Here is a 15,567-nt window from a genome sequence, read left to right as displayed (position 1 = left end):
AGTAGCCGTGTTCGGGGCTTCCTTCACATAAAGGATTCCAGGAAGTACACTTGAGGATGGGATCCTGACTTTCGCATTTCCAGGCCAATGAAACAGCCCACAAAACTTCCCAGCAGTCTAAGCTGGGGAACTTTCCACACTTGGTTTACATTTTCTTAGATGGCATCAGTGGTACAGCCAGTTCCTTAGACACAGCAATCCACCCAGGCCGATGCTCTACTCCTGCCATCGGTGTGACATAACTGGGACCATGAATGACTGGGACCCAAAGAAGGAAGGCAGAGCAGCGAGGAAAGACCTGGACAGAAGGCACAGATTTAGGAGACGACAATGGGGCATTTTTTGGAGGCAGCTTCATCCTCCAATTTGTTGGGAGAACTTGAGAGTTCGAGTCAAAAGGAAGTAAGACTTTGACATCTTCTGAGCCCAGATAAAGAGGAGAAGCTCAATGGTGAAACACACTATGGATAAAGGTATGTGAGAAGGAAAATCAAATAAGGTAAGATACATTCAGGGTGACCTGAAGAGACTATCTAAGGAAAAAAAAAAGTAGCAAATGCGACCTCTAGGTCAATTCAAAAGGTACATTATGTACCTGTGAACAAAACTGATCATGCCTAATAAAGAGTGATGCTTTGAAGCTCGTAACATAGGTAGTTTTTATTTAAAGGCAGAAACTAGAGCAGTAATATGAACTGCGGGTAAAGCAAAAGGTAAACAGCAGAGTCCTCCCAAGTTAGAAAACAAACTGACCAATCTTTTTTAAACGTTCGAGTAAAAAAAGAAAAAAAAAGTGTCATCAAGAAACCCTCATGAGAACATTTACTGTCAAAGAATTTAACAGAAATAATGCCACACCTTTCTAAAGAGGGCAGCCGGATCAGCAACAGAAGACTGCAGTTTGCAGACAGTGTGCTAGAAAATCACATGAGAAGTTACGCTATTTGAGTTAATTTGGCTGAGAACCAAGAATGTTCATGTGGAAGAGATGTCAAGACTGTTCATTTAATGACGTGCTTAGAGTTTAGCGACAGAATGGGATTTCTTGGGGATTGCATCAATAATAATTTATACATAGTAACTAATTATTGGTACCTAAAAGAAGATGCACCGGGAGATGTGGTCACCACAGCCAAAGGATCTGATGCTAGAAGTCTCTGAAAGTGCGCATAATGGACATGTGATGGTAGTGCGTTCCTCAGAGAGAAACAAAGGCTTCATGTGCATAAGACACTCGGGTATGTAGTTCCAAAAAATGTCATAGTGACACCATGGAATGAGGGAAAGGTAGGATGTCCTGGAGGACCCTGTGCGCTGAACTCAGGGGGAACAGAAAAGAGAGTAGTCAGGAAGGACTGTTCGTGACAGACACCGAAAAATATCAGATCCGCGAGGGCAGGGCTTCTAAAAGGACAACTTCACTAACTGAGCTCACAACCGTACTACTGTAACAAAGAGTAATTTTTAGACATTTTGTAAAGTTGAGCGGTGCCTTTGTGCCTAAAAGGCGCAAAGGGAAGCCATGAAACAGATGCACAGATAAATGGGTGACAAGGAAAAATCTTGGGAAAGACGGAAACTTCCCGTCCCCGCTCCCTAGGACACCCACCCACCTTGTCCCAGGGAGGCCTTCTGCCTACTAAACTCAACCACCACCATCCCTTCAGAGGTAACGTACAGGCCAGCTCATCTGTGAAGGGAGAGACATGTTCGAGAAAGCCTGCCTGGAAGAGCCTCCAGAAGAGAGGCTGTCTGAGAGGGGCATCTGGAAGCCAAGACGCCTGGGAGAGCTGCCCGAGACTCCAGCCTGCTGTCTCCGAGGAGGATTCACCATCACTGGACTCCGGGTTTCCTTGTCTCCTTGGAGACGCTCAGTACATGCGTAGGTGTAAAAGTGGGCAGAGTGAAGATTTCATTTATATCATATAAGAAAAATAGTCCCCTCTGCAAGGTGCCTGCAGGAGCAAAAGCCTTTCCTCCTACTATATATGTTCTCTTAACTACTTCACATGAGGGTTTTACGGTTTTTTAATGTAGGGAAGGGAACAGCTACATAGTCCAGGGGCTTGCTTCAGAGTTCCCAGAGTAATGAACGGATGAGCAAGGAAGGGTCTGGCTGCTACCTGGGAAGGCAGGCAGAGGAACTGTAGATGACAAGGAAAAGAGTGCGGAGGAAGACATGGTGGGGAAGAGGAGAAAGGCTCGGGACATGTGATACCAGAACAGAACAAGCAAAGCCAGGCAACATGATGCAAATTCCATAGTCACCAACCTTCGTTAAAATTATTTACTGTGTGTCACCAAGTATTTGGAGAACAGGTACTCAGTCTTTAAATAACCACGTCTCAGAGAATCTGTGCACTGAACTCATTTTGGCAAAAGGGATGGTATTTAGTGTCTTTTTAAAAAACATACACACACGCCACACAAAACTATTCTTATGTTCTCCTAAGTATACTCAAAAGAAAGTATAGGACTCAAACCTAAATTTTCAACCAATGTTTACTGAGCTGGCTCTATAACATTTCAAAATTGGCTAGTGAAATCCTTGCAATTATTTTCCTGGTTTTAGGGGGAAAAAAATCACATATGTGTACAACATCTTTTTTTAGACCCAACATGGAGCACATGAACTTAAATAATCATGTAATGAACTCCAACTACCTTATAGCATTTCATACCGAGCCCTGCTGAAGATGATAATCAAAGACAGCAACTCAGGGTAGAAAAGGCTTAGGAACTTGTAGAAACACTGGTGATTTTTCAGTCAAACTACCCAAGAGAGAAGAATACAAGATGGACATATGTGCAAACTGGCTTCCAAATTTTATTCTCAAAATGAATGTAAATATGCAAAATAATTTTAAATATCTGGGATGGAGAGGCGATACTAGTATAAATTATTCTCCTTGATCTGAATTGTTATGGATTGCTTCACAATAATTACCTGACCTTATCCTGATTAGAGGAACAAAGTTGGAGCAAAGTATTAAACCTATCCTCCCCCACCCCCAAATCAACTGAGGTCTCAGCGAGCACATTAAAAGATCATTTATTAGAACTTATAAAGTGCTGTGAAATCAACCACCAAAGGACATTTTCTGATTTCCTGATGCTTTTCTGATTTCTAGTATATGTAAAGCACTGTGATCTAGATTTTAAATTGTCTTAAAAAAGAAGAGAACATAAATCCTTAGTGTACTAGACTATGCATTTGAGCATTATCATGATAATATGAGCTGTATTACATAGTTTATAATATGAATCTCTGGTATTATTGGAAAGTCAAGAATGTTTGATCTCCTGTTCATTGTTGGTCGGTGCCAACTCTGAAATGACTGATGGGACCCTCTTTGGAAACTGCGCCATGAGTTCCCCATACGAGCTTACTTGACAGCCAGCCTTAGAAATATGTTCTAATACAACTAAAGAGGGAGGAAGGACATTTCTCATTTTTATAACAATATCTCAATCACATATGGAGAGAAGTTATGATATCCTATTTGAAGATAAACGAGATCCTTTGGATACAGAATAAAAAGATGCATGGATATGTGTTTGTGCCTGTATGAGGGAGAAGAAAAGAGGGTTGGTGCAGGGCAGGAAGAGAAAGAGAAAGGATATGAATAAATGAAAGAATTTATCTCTTAAGAAGCAAAGGTCATTGGGGCGCCTGGGTGGCTCAGTGGGTTAAAGCCCCTGCCTTCGGCTCAGGTCATGATCCCAGGGTCCTGGGATCGAGCCCCACGTTGGGTTCTCTGCTCAGTGGGGAGCCTGTTTCCTTCTCTTCTCTCTCTCTCTCTGCCTGCCTCTCTGCTTATTGTGATCTCTCTCTGTCAAATAAATAAATAACATCTTTAAAAAAAAAAAAAAAGAAGCAAAGATCAACTCTGACTCCAGTTCCAGACCAACTGCTAATATAAATAACTTAAAAGGTCCCATCCCATCTCTGGAGACCTTTCACTATTGATGGCGGTTCCTGGGCTGGGTTGAGTCAACACTTCCTTTATAACAGATGTGACAATTGCTTGGCACTGGACAACTTGGTGCTGTATTGAGTGCTAGGCTCAGGTTACAAGAAAGACGTAGTTTGAAGATGTCATAGAAAGGGGGTGACCGATAAAACCAGGGACTTAAAGCCCAGATGCACACACTCACATCTATTTTCCTTTAATGGATAAAATAAATGGCTGTGTGAGCCAACAGAGAAAGGGAATGGAAGGCGTGCATGTACTCTCTTTATCTGTGAACTTGCCAGCCTCTCTCTCTGCCTTGGCTATTACCTAATGCCCCAGTCGGCGCAAGGGGTCAAAGTTGCCTTATGATCAAGGCTCCATGGGCCACAAGCAGCTCGGAGTACTCAAGAGTCTGCGAGTGTCCTTGGTTGCTGGTTTGGCAAGTCAGGCTCCTATGCTCACCAGGGCCTAGGCGTTTCAGACACACCATCCATTCTACAGGTTCAAAATTATGTCATTCTCTTGGGGGCCTTCACCCTCTGGGTAAGTGCCATCTGTTATTTACAAGACACGCTTCACACAAGCATCTTTACAACTTTTGAGCTATTTATAGCTGAAGTTCAGAGCAGGTGTTTATACAGAAGGGGCCAGGTATCCCCACGTTCAGCATGTTTATTAAGGCAGCCAATGTTCAAAAACATGTTTACCATATTTTAAGAAACAGCAATAAATTTATGTAAAATACGATTGGAATAAGCACACGCATATACGTAAAGCAAAATGGCAGAAAGAGAAAAACTTCACACAAGTCTTTTTACACACTTGGTGGTGAGGCCTGAGAGAAGCACTGATACTTGGAGGTCCTCAAAAAATATGACGAACCGCAGTGTTTTAGGTCCCGGGTCAGCAACCTGTAGCCCATGGACCAAATCCCCACCATCAGCTGTTAGTGCTCAGCCCACGAGATGAGAATGGTTTTTACTTATTTAGAGAGTTGGGGAAATAATAAAGGGAAGGATATTTGGTGACATGTGAAAATTATACGGAATTCAATTTTCAGTATCCACAAATAAAGTTTTATTGGAACACTGCTGTGTTTGTTTCATTACATACTGTCTGTGGCTGCTTTCGTATCACCAAGCAGAGTTACGTACTTTCAACACGGACTGTATGGTCCGCAGAGCCTAAAATATTTCCTCCCTGGCCCTGTACAGGAAAAGTTTGCCAAGCCATGCCTTGGGTTGCTATCTGTATTCTGAGATTCCCCGAAGATTCCACTGGACACAATTTAATAAAAACAAAGATTGCAATCAGTTGCCCAAAATAAGCTTAGAAGTTAGCTGACATGCACTGACCTTACTAACTCACTGTTCTTAAAGCTCAAAGTCCTATTTGATTTTCCAGAAAGAACTGGGACGTGAAAACAAAATACATCCGCGTGCGCTTCTTTCTGAAACTATTTAAAATGAGTGACAAACTTTGCATACGTGTTTCTTCTCACAGATAATTTACACCAGTTCAGAATGAATCCCTTCAATTGGGTGTGAGGTCCCGAACAGCATCAGAATGAAGACAGCATGTGCTATTGGCCAGTGGAGAAAAGTCGGTTATTTCCTGTCTGCCCTGACAAGTTGTCCCACTTCCAGCTTCAAAGGCTGCTCTGAGTCAGCCACCCTTCCTCTAATTTCTTTTCCTAGACTCTCCCCACCCCTCAAGATCAAACCTGTTTCTCAGATAATTTCCCAGGCTAATCAACAGTCACTGTGCGTATGGGGGTGGGGGGGGGGAAGCTAGCAATAAAACACAGCATGGGAAGCTTAGGAGGAAAGAAGTCATGTTCTCGTCTTTATTTCTCAACCTCTTGATGCACCTCGAGTACCTCTAGAGAGTTTGTCTTCCCGCATAAAATCGTCTGCTATCTTGGGGCAACCCAGCAACTAACTACCATCTAACAAGAGGGCTCATCAGTGAACACAATCTGAAGATTGCTCTGTAGCCAGACCTGGAACTGAGTATGCAGAGAAACTCCATCACCTCCTTCCTTTAGATAGTAACCACTCCAGGGCAGGGTGGAAAGAGCGCCTGTGGGTCACTTAGAAAAGGACAGAAAGGTCAGTGGCTGATAGGACTAGAGGTGTAGATGCGTTCATACAGAATCCACAGCACTCCGAGGCAGTGAGGTCTCCGATAGGAATGCCAACGGGGTTGGGTGGGGGGGTGATTTACAAATGGAGCACTTGGTTATTGCAGGAAAACGGAAAAGTAAGCTAATCTCATAGAGGGATTTGTTTAAGGAAAGATTCTGACTCTAGTGATTGTATAAACATTAGATACAAAAACAAAGAAAGCACTATAGCAGACCATCAAGTCATGTCACTAGTGTCTTAAGGAAAAAAAAAGGAAGAAAAAAAAAGAAAACATTATAATTTTCATATATGGGGGTAACAACCACCAAGAAATCATCAGAGAGCCTATCAGAGTCTCTCTGCACTAGTCACTGTTTGGTCTACTTGATGAGAACGCAAATAGACTCTGAACATTCATAGGTTGTTGATTCACTTGACTTGACTCCCACCCCCGACCGCCCACTGTTTCAGAGCAGGTGGGGCAGACAGCAAGGCCTTAGATGAGCTGGGACACTGGATTTGAGTCAGTGCCCTAGAAGGGAAAGGTTCCATGTCCACGCTTCGTCCATACTCAGAGCGCTAACAGCTGGAGAAGGTATTGTAAGAAGGTATTGTATCCTCTGGGAGCCTTCCAGAACAGCTGATACTTGAAGGGATGGGTATGTCAAGATGTTCCGCAGCCTTTGCAAATGAGCTTACGAGACAATATCTACATAGACATGATGAAAATTTGGAGCACAGACAACCCTGTGTCTCCAGAATTCGAACATTATGCGTTTGAGTTGAAATCCAAAAGGAGAGGAAACGAAAAAGTCAAAGATCCCTACTGACACGGTCCTACCTGCACGGGCAGTGTCATCCACGAGTGTGGGGGTGGGTAGAGAGGAGGCCAGGACACAGCATCCCTCCGCCACTGGACCACTGCAATTTCTTTATTATCCGCACCACCCGGGACCTCCACCTTCCCTATTTGCTCAAGCCGGGTTTTCCAAATCCTTACTGACATCACTTTCTCTTCTTCACACTACACATAGGATGGTTATCACTACTACGACACTTAATACTTAAGTTTTTCACTTTGGCTTTACTTTAAAATGCAACAAATAAGGTAAAGACCAGCCATGGGTATGTTGGGAGTTTTTTAATGCTGGCAATCAAGAGTGTGTTTTCCAAAAGAAAAGATGACAGATAGTATTTTCTTTCCTTCTTCCTTCCTTCCTTTTTCCTCTTTTTCTTTCTTTCTTTCTTTTCTTCTTTTTTTTTTTTTTTAAGAAGAATTGGTGTGAAAGAGAACAGAACTGGGCCCCTGTGCTCTTGTCTCATGCCATGATTCGCCAGCATTCATGCCTTAGGGCTCAAACGGGATCCCACACCCCAAGTACCAGAGATAAGGACACAGACATATCAGAAGGCCCTACAGAGGGAGAGGCATTCTGCTACAAGTCCCACCCCCAAAGGAAACCGAGGGGCAGAAAGGAGTCAGAAAACCCTATATTTGCTTGCAGCTATGAGTAATTTTTATTATTTAAGTATCCACATAGAGGATACTTGCCGCCAAAGAAGGTAAAGGTTAGGAATTTTCATGAGACAAAAAGAAAAAGGATATCTATGATCCTCTTGCAAAATCAGCTGAAATAAGTTTAATGGCTCTAAACAGTCAGGAAGTCTGTTTGAAGTCTCTTATAAGAGGAGACAAAACCCCCACCATAATACTCCTACTCCATACACCTATTAGCACAGGGCCTTATAACCACCTTGTTGAGGCCCTGGTTGGCTGCTCCTTGCTGGAGCCAGTGCCAGACGCTGAATCACCACCACCGAGTCTCCGGCACCTGAGTTGTCTTTGGAGGGATTCCATCCAAGCACTGCCCAAGCCTGAGCCTGTCTAGCTTGAACGAGTTGGCAAGACCACAGCCTGAGGCGCCATGACCGTAGGCAACACTAGCATTGCAAGGAAGGAAAACAGAAGTCAAGTTTATTAGCAAATGTCTAAAATGTTGTTAGGTGCTGCATCAAACTCATTTCTCCTCCTTACGGAAGGACCAGATTGTGCCCTAAGAGAAATAAATACATGGGCCCATTCCTTCTCCAAGTTCCCAAAGTAGAAAATATGGTGGTGGGGGTGGGGTGGGGGGGGGAGGTCAACTGCAAGGGTAAATGAATCAAAGGGATCTATTAACTTGCTGCATTAACCTGTTGTTTTCGGCAATTGTCTTTTATGGGGATGCAGCCCAGCAACTCTCATTATGAATAATCCAGATTCATATCTTTTCAAACCTTGTGATGAGACCAGCTCATTTTGAAGCTTGCAGAAGAATCTGGCCACAATCATGTTCAAAATAATGGAGAGGTTTATGTGATTTTACTACTAACACCGAACCTAGTTTCTGCTCAAACAAATATGGTGCTGTATTCCTTTGTTCCTTGTGGTGTAAGTCACACATACTTGGGATGCCCTATGAATGGTATGCTTCCCAAAATACCGTCCTTCCCTTACCTGAATGTTGGGGAATGAAGGAAAAGTGAAAGCTAGTTTAGAGGCAGCATTCCAGCTGAGATGAAGGAGAAAGAAAGAAAGAAAGAAAGAAAGAAAGAAAGAAGAAAAGGAAGGAAGGAAGGAAAAAGAAAAGAAATAGAAGTGGAAAGAGAAGGAAGATCCAAACCAGACTAATAATCTAAAATTTGGAACTACTCACTCTTGGCCAAGTTAACAAGGACAAAAATCATCATCATCATCATCATCATCATCATCATCATCTCCAATAATTTACATTTCTCAGAGCAGTTACTGCAAAAAGTAAAGATTACCCTAGTATAACAACTGAAGAAATAAGGACCATCTAGAAATAGAGCAGCGAGTATAGTTAACTTCCTGCACTTAGGGCACTAAAATAAAAACAATGTACTGAATTGCTTGCCATGGGCCAGGCACTAGGCCAGTTAGTTGCTGTAGACTTGCTATCTTACTTCTTATTCCCAACATCTCAAAGGCAAGCAGGGCAGGGTTTTATGATTACCAAATTAAAGTGGAAAAATCACGAGATGGTGAGGTTCAGCGACTTGCCCAAGGTCACAAGTCTAGTAAATGGCTGGGACAGAAAAACAAAAACAAGCAAACACTGCCTCATACATACTTGACACTCACATTCTACCAAGGTCACTGGTTAGACTAAATATGGCTGTAGGTAATTCTGGCAAAGGGATATGCAGTCCTACAGAGCCAAACATGCACGGATGAATGCAGGTCCTTTTGTTTTCATGAGGTAGGGAAAGGCCTTGTCCTGTATCACATCTTTTAATGTAACTTTACCTGCTGTTTTTTTTTGTTGTTGTTGTTGTTTTTACCCCACACGAAAGACCTGCTTTCTTTGACAAGATCTTTCCATTCCCAGGAATCTTGAAGCCACATCTGCAAATTTGCCCTCCCATTCTCTGTCCATATTTACAAGGCATCCACGTGTCTTCTCCACTTAAATTCTACTTTTTCCAGATAAATACTGCATGATCTCATATATATATATATATATATATATATATATATATATATATATATATATATATGCAACCTAAGAGGGCTGAACTCCTAGAAGGAGATCAGAAAATGGTGGCTGTCAGACATTGGAGGGTGGGAAATGGGGAGATGTTGATCAAAGGGCACAAAGGTTTGGTTAGTTATGCAGGATGAGTATGTACTAGAATTCTTATGCACAGCATGGTGCCTATACTTAAAAATACCGTATTGTCTGCTTGACATTTGCTAAGAGAATTTTTTTTTCTTTAAGATGTGTTTGTTTATTTGAGCGAGACAGAGCAGGGGGAGGAGCAGAGGGAGCAGGACACAGAGACTCTGTCCCGAACATGGAACCTGACTTGGGACTCCATCTCCCGACCCTGAGATCATGACCTGAGCCAAAATCAAGAATCACGTACTTGGTTGACTGAGCCACCCAGGCGCCCCACTAAGAGGATACTTCTTAAGTTCAAACTCATTACACTCACAAAAGGCTAAAAGTTAGTCAAAGTTAGTTTGAGTTGGTGATCTTTTCACAACGTATACATATGTATAAAAACATCAAGTTGTACACCGTAATTCATATACAGTTCCTTTATGTCAAAGATATCTCCATAGAGTAGCTAAAAAATTAAAAAATTACATTAAAAATTAATAAATTCTACGTTTTCCTAAAAACTCTGCTTATAATTTAATTCCTTCCAGCAGGAGTGTTCCCAGGAGTCCTCTGACCCAAGGGACCGATGCTTGTTGTAAATGCCTGCGATGCCCTGAGTGTCTATGGCTGCGATGGCAACCCCCAGGCAGGCAGATGCGAAGGAGTGGACACACCCAGCTACACCTGTTCTCCCTCACACTGGGCTTCACCTCTTTACCTATCCAAGTTCATCCAGCTTCTCTTATCATTCCAATGCTATTGCCATTATCCACTGATGCGCACTCCTTCCTCAAACCCTTGTAGGGACAAGCACCCCATTCCTTGGTTCAGCGGGGCCAAGAATACAATTTTTTAAAAAGAGCATTTCAGAATGCCAACAGCAGAGAGGCTGAACTGAAAGAGCACAGACTTCTTGTCACAAATTAATACAAGTCCAGCACAGCTCAGGTGCTGGGCACCTGTGTCTTTGCTCTGCCATCACCTAAGTCAGACCCACCTCTCCCACCTACCTGGAACGGCTTTCAGATCCAGCATGATTGCTGGCCCGTGTTTTTTCACCCACTGTGGATTCTCACACTCTGCTATGACCACTTGCTTTTTGTTGGGAGGGGAGTATTAAATCACTATAATCTTTTTTTTAAGATTTTATTTTTTTATTATTTTTTAAATTTTATTTATTTCTTTGACAGACAGAGATCACAAGTAGGCAGAGAGGCAGGCAGAGAGAGAGGAGGAAGCAGGCTCCCTGCTGAGCAGAGAGCCCGATGTGGGGCTCGATCCCAGGACCCTGGGATCATGACGTGAGCGCAAGGCAGAGGCTTTAACCCACTGAGCCACCCAGGCTCCCCTAAGATTTTATTTTTATTTATTTGAGAGAGAAAGAGGTGGTGGGAGAGTGGAAGGGACAGGGAGAGAGAATCTGAAGCAGACTCCTCGCTGAGCAAGGAGCCTGATGCAGGGCTTGATCCCATGACCGCAAGATCATGACCTGAGCAGAAACCAAGAGTCAGACACTCAATTGACTGAGCCACCCAGGAGACCCTGCAATAATAATTTATTAAAAAACATTTTCTCTGGATGCTCTTTTCCTCTCAGTTTTAGTGAGATACACTTAACATATAATACTTTAATTTTTGGTGTACACCACAGTGATATATTAGACATATAAACTGGCATGTTTTGATATCTATATGATATAGAGAGATATATGTATATATATATAGACATATCTCTCAAAATGATTATCACAGTAAGTTCAGTTAACAGCTATCACCTCACATAGTTACAATCTTTTTCCTTGTAACGAGAACTTTTAAGATCTACTCTCTTAGTAACTTTCAAATATTCATTTGATACAATATGGTTAACTTCACTCACCAAGCTGCATATTACATCCCAAGAACTTTCTTATCTTGTAACTTTAAGTAGGTAGCTTTGGACAACCTTTACTCCCATGCCCACCTCTCACCCCCACTCCCCGCCTCTGACAATCACCAACCTGTTCTGTTTCTATGGGTTTACTTACGTTAGATTCCACGTTACGAGTGAGATCATACAGTATTTGTCTTTCTCTGTTTGACTTATTTCACTCACAGCACAGTGCCCCTAAGGTCCATTTGTGTTGTTGCAAATGGCAGGATTTCCTTCTTTTTTATGGGTGAATGATAGTCCGCACACACCACATTTTCTTTATCTATTCATCTATCAATGGACACTTAGGTTATTTCCTTTGTCTTGGCTATTGTAAATAATGCTGCTAGGAATGTGGCAGCGACAGTATCTCTTTGAGGCAGTGACTTCATTTCCTATGGATATATATCCAGAAGGGGAACTGATGGATCATATAATAATGTTATTTTTAACTTTTTGAGGAACCTCCATACTGTTTTTTACAGTGGCTGCACAAATTTACATTCCTACCAACAGTGCACAAGGGTACCCTTTTCTCCACATCCTCGCCATCCCTTAATATTTCTTGTCTTTTTGACAATAGCCATCCTAACAGCTGTGAGGCACCATCTTCCTGAGGTTTTGATTTCCATTTCCAAATAATTGTATTCTTCAAATACAGTTTTTGTATTTTAAATACAAAATGCTTGGCTCCTGGTTAATGGGGATGAGGAAGATAATAATAAATGTTGTAATTTTTGGCTATTTATTACCAGATAGGTACTGAAGAGTACAGACATATTATCTCATTTAATTCTCACAGTTCTTTGAGGGATTATTACACCCAGTTAAGGGACGCCTGGGTGGCTCAGTCAATTAGGTGTCTGACTCTTGATTTCGGCTCAGGTCGTGATCTCAGGATCGTGGGACCGAGTGCCGCTTCGGGTTCTGCGCTCAGTGGGGAGTCTGCTTGAGGATTCTCTCTCCCTCTAACCCTCCCCCCCCCCCCATTCATGCTCTCTCTTTCTCTATAAAAAAATCCTAAAAAAAAAAACCAAAACAATTAGTATACCCAGTTAACGCATACAGTTAACACATACAGAAACTTTGGAACAGACAGGTTAATTATAAGCATTACATGAAGTGTGCATGGAAAGTTCTTAACACAGTACTTGTACATGATACTTACTAAATATAACATATTACTACGACACATTACCCCATACCTACAAAAATATATTTTGTGGAAAGCAAACATTCCTGTTTCCCAGTAATCTCAAACCAGTCATTGTCCTCTTTACAGAGATGACGAGAAAACCACAGCACCCTCTGTTGAACCAAAAGGAATCTAGGGCAGACACCGTTCACTGTACAAAAAACAAGCTGAGGGCAAGAGGGGATCTGTGATTTGCTCAAGGTCACACAGATGTGTAGCTAAGAGTCCTGGCTCCTTCTGCCGGCAAAGGCACTTGAGCAAGTGTGGTTCTTTCTGACCTTCACCAAACCCTAACCAAGCCTTGCCTTGACTCTTAGAACAATGCAGCAGGAATGGCGTCCTCAGGGCCAAACAGGGAGCTGGCGGGAGATGAAGATACTCACGCTGCTGCTGGTGAAGAAGAAGATGGCCAATGCTGAATGCCAGCTGTGGATCTGGCTTCCTTCTAAAGCGCTTTACATAAACAGAACGTTTACATAATATGCCAAAGGTCACACAGTTTGGATTAGAATCCCTTCACTTGGACTTCGGGAATGACACAACCCAAAATGGCCACTGAATCACAGATCCATGGATTTGGAACTCTTCCATTCACAGAGAACTAGAACTACTTGCTAAACAGAACAGATCTTCAAGGGGAAAAAAAAATTAGAAATGTTCAGAAGAATTGAAGCCAGCAAGGCAATCCTATAGGAAACTTTTTGAGATTTTATCTTTTCTACAAATATAAATATATGTGCATAGGTTACAGGTAGAGGATATGGCAAAAGAAAAATAGATTTGATTGCTCTGGTAAAGGAACTAAAAATTCTTTCTCAAAAAGGAGATTAAAAACAAAACAATGTTCATCAGATGGGCAGCTGTGTTCACTGAGTTGTGCTCACAGTGAGACAATGATTTTTTGGAACTTCTAGTAACCACAGTTTAGCATAAGGTGGAACTTGAGTCTTCATGCATGAAGAAATAGGGATTCTCTGGGAATTTGGGGGAATTACTGACCTTGAGAGAATCACAGCAATTCTGAAGAAAAAGAAATTAGCTTTAAGAAATATTAATGCGCTTACACAAAAGCACTAAGCACGGTAGTGTAGCATCCGCCAGTCGTTCTATCTGGATGTGAACCCCTTCTACCTGAACCTTCGAACCCCAGCTCCACCACTTGCTAGCTGTGTGACGCTAGGTAAGTTGCTTAACCTCTCTGTGCCCCAGTTTCTTCATCTATAAGAATGGAAGGAGATAACTATTCCTCCATTACAATCAGTACATGTAAAGTGCACGAGCTAGGGTCTGACATTCAGTAAGTGATTCTTCAGTGACTTCAAAAAGCGCTTCATACATGATCCCTGATTATGAACGTGATAAGCTCATGGTAGAAGATATGGAGCATCCATACATTAATTAGGAAAAGAAAAAAACAAAGTGTCATATCATCACCTACATATTGGCACATTGTCAACATTTGGGAGTATGCTTAAGCGAAGTAATTTTCTTAAGCATACCTGGAATCATATTATTTATGGTCTTTTAAAAATTACTTTTTTTTAAAGTTAAAAACCCATTTTAAGAGAGAATTTCCAAATCTGATTTCTATACTCAGGTTCAAATAAACAGTACTGGAGCCCAAACAGCCTAAGCACTACTACCCTACTCTAGAGACTTCTGAAAAAGCTTTCAACAAAAGACTTTAAACAGCAAAGGGCACATGACTAATTTTTTCACTGTGCTTAGTAACCATAGCAGAGAGGCTTAAGACACACCAGAACTGAAGAATCACATAGTAACATCTAAACTTAACAGAATGTTTCAATTCTTTTGCCCCCAAAGCACCCGCCCGGCCACAGAGTAACTTCTGACTCAACTTTGCAGAGTGGTGTCTGTGTCTTTGCAAAGAACAAATGAACTTGATTTTTGTGGAAGTTAAACTGCCTACATCATATTGGGTTCATGTGAAATCAAACAAAAATCAAAAATCCCGGCCCGTGTTGTATCTTAAAAACAACAACAACAACAAAATCCTCACTCTGACCCTAAAAAGATTAAAATTAAGCTTCAGTACTCTTCACCGGCTCCCCCTGCCCAACCCCGCCGTCAATATCCCACACTAGCTATATTTCCCAGTCCAGTTTCTTCATGGTAAAACACTTTCTCATGAGACCGCCTGTGGTCAGGGCTGAATATGGCACCGGAAAAATGCTTCTCATGGCATCTAGATCATAGCCCTTCCAGGTCTAGCCTGACCATTAAGTACAGACACACCCGGAAATTGTAAACTATTTTAACAACAGGACATTTTCCCACCTCAAAAGTGGGATAATCTTTGCAGCCTACCTATGTCCCAAGGGTGTTCTGAGTATTAACAAGTTAGCATTAGTCAGCCACTTTGATTTCACAGACAAAGGCTCTGTACAAGCACAAAGTATGATTATCCAACCCAACCGCCTTCTGGAGAGTCACCCAAGAGGACGACAGAGGAGAGAGAGGCTCCTGTTTCCATCGCTGCCCTCTCCGGAGCAAAGCCACCTCCCAGTGACATACATGCTGGGCCAGACTGGTGGGGGCTGTGCTATGTCCGAGTGTCTGCTGCATTGTTCCCTTATATAGTCAATGAAGAGGGAATCCCTCTGTGTGCACGTTTCCAATCCACATTCCAGAACAGTATAGGCAATGAAGCAGATTTTCAACGGGGATTTATAGGGCTTGATATGACCGGG

At 42.2% G+C, this 15,567-nt stretch overlaps 1 protein-coding gene across 5 annotated transcripts in view; it reads right to left on the bottom strand.

The window, feature by feature from the left end:
• FOXP1 (forkhead box P1) overlaps nucleotides 1-15,567 on the bottom strand; it is a 578,496-nt gene that overhangs the window by 150,384 nt on the left and 412,545 nt on the right. The gene's annotated exons all lie outside the window — the stretch shown is intronic.

Source organism: Martes martes (genome assembly GCF_963455335.1).
Source record: "Martes martes genome assembly, chromosome: 1".
Taxonomy (NCBI): domain Eukaryota; kingdom Metazoa; phylum Chordata; class Mammalia; order Carnivora; family Mustelidae; genus Martes; species Martes martes.
The sequence above is the reverse complement of the archived record's forward strand: the minus strand, read 5'-3'. Positions and strand labels throughout refer to the sequence as shown.